The sequence below is a fragment of the Vicia villosa genome, unplaced genomic scaffold, assembly GCF_029867415.1.
Source record: "Vicia villosa cultivar HV-30 ecotype Madison, WI unplaced genomic scaffold, Vvil1.0 ctg.000415F_1_1, whole genome shotgun sequence".
In the NCBI taxonomy this organism is placed as follows: domain Eukaryota; kingdom Viridiplantae; phylum Streptophyta; class Magnoliopsida; order Fabales; family Fabaceae; genus Vicia; species Vicia villosa.
Genome location: NW_026705190.1, coordinates 877,412 through 879,649, shown reverse-complemented (window position 1 = coordinate 879,649; position 2,238 = coordinate 877,412).

Genomic DNA, 2,238 nt, shown 5'->3' with positions numbered 1-2,238 from the left:
GTAACCAAATGGAGTAGGTGACCATGCCTTTCAGTGAATTGAACATTCCTGGGGAATTCTGATACTAAGTCTTTTAGTTCAGATGGTACCGTTGAGATGTTGATTCGAATGTAATCTCTGGTGGTGGGAGCCATTACCTGTAAATAAACAAAGGTAAACTCTTTGATCCTTGAAGTGTTTAGTGAGAAAATGATATGCTTATGATGCTTATGATGTCAAACATGTGGCACACACAAACAAATCAAACAAAAGCCTTAGGTTTAAAGGCTTGCATGGAGCTGATAGGTGATACCCTCCCCACTGAAGTTGAGTTGGTTAAAACCTGTCCTAGAATAGTATTCGGGTTCTATGATCCTTGGAGGTAACATCTTAATACGGCGCTCGAGCGGCCGATCAAAATATTCCTCGAGGATAACTAACTTCGATCAATTTCAAAGCTAGCCACTTAATAGGCCACAAGTCAAGTTCAACTAAAAGGTTCTAAGACAAATTAGTGTTTAATGACATTTCGGAAGCCTAATTTACTCCTTGATCGTTTTCAAGGGACATCAGTATAAACCAAAGTATCGCACTAACGATGACTACCAGATCAACCGTATCGGTACATGCCGTACAGTTTCCTTGGTCTATTGTCATATACTTAAGGTATCTCGAGATTCGGGTTAGAATCTTTCACACAAGCAAAATACCCAAACAAACCTTTGAAAAATAGAGCAATCAAGTCAATCAATTGAAATAATCGAAGTGATCTATTCTCTAAAGGTAGCCCCTTTTGAAAACATTTTGTTTTTAGAAAGTATGTCCCCAAGCAGAGTCGCCAGTTCTGTGGGCCTCCGTTTTCGGCCATACCTCTCGCGGAGAGATACGTGAACTGACTCTTTTTATTTGTTTCTGCTTTTGTATTTGAAAAATCAGAGAGTCGCCACCGACCTTTTATTTTATCCAATTAAGGAAAGGTTTATAAAAGAAACAAAAAAAAGACCTTTAAGAAATTCTGGGTAAGGGGGTAGGTTATACAAAGGGAAGGTGTTAGCACCCTTTGTATCCATGGTTATCCATGGGCTCTTTAGTTTGCTTAGCTCACTTGTTTTCGATCACTTTTCAATTGCTTTAAAATGCTCGTATGTGGTTTGAGATACCTTTGTAAATTGACTTTGTAATGATCCTTGTGTGGATGTATACAAAATGTTTTTATCTTTCAAAAGATGTTTTGGAAAAAGAACGTTAACTTCGTAATGATCCTTGTTTGGATGTATACAAAGTATTGTCTTTTTGAAAAGTTTTGTTTTGAAAAACAATGATATATGAGAGATTTGTTTGTTTTGATTTGAGCAAGCAAATTAGGAGGTCTACCCTGAGTTATAAGGTCTTTATCCTATTTCCTTTAAAAATATATCCTTTCACCGGATATAAACAAAAGGTTCGATTTTGTACTCGAAACAGTAGAATTTGACTTTGATTTTAAAAAGAAAGAGAAGGGATTATCTTAAGAGGTGCAAGTGTGATTGTGTTTGAATTCAGATATTTTATCTTTGAAGTTAGTGATCTAACGGTTCAATTTTATCTTTGGCATACACGCAGTTTATATGTGCTGGAATTTAAAATGCGGAAATGTAAAATGCGGAAAGTAAATCTACGCTATTACATCGATTGTGCGGGAAATGTAAACTACGCTATTTACATGAATTTGACAACCTATACATTTATCTAGGAATTTAAATTGCAAGAAAATAAAGAAATGTTTTTGGATTTTTTATGATTGATTTTAATTATAATTAATGCATGATTAATTAAAATAAAATGAGGAAAAAAGATGAAATTAAATTTCAAACCTAAAAAATTAAGTTCAAAATATGTTCAAAATGCTTTTTAATTAATTTTAAAACAAAACTAATTTTTTTGGAATTTTTGAAGTTTGATTTGAAATTCATTAAGTTAATTATTACATAATTATATAAATAATTACACAAATAATTAAAACTTGAAGAGAAAATTATTCAAAATATGTACAAAATTAGTTTATAATATATAAACAATATTTAATATAAGGAACAATTTTTTTTATGATTTTTTTTTTTGGTTGAAGTAATTAAAAAGCAAATATATAAATATATACTAATTAATTATACAAAATATTGAAATTATGAAGAAAAATAAAATATTTTTATATCAGAAAATAAAATATTATTTTAGAAACTTAAAAATATTTTTTGGGTATTTTTTGGATTTTTAAAACTA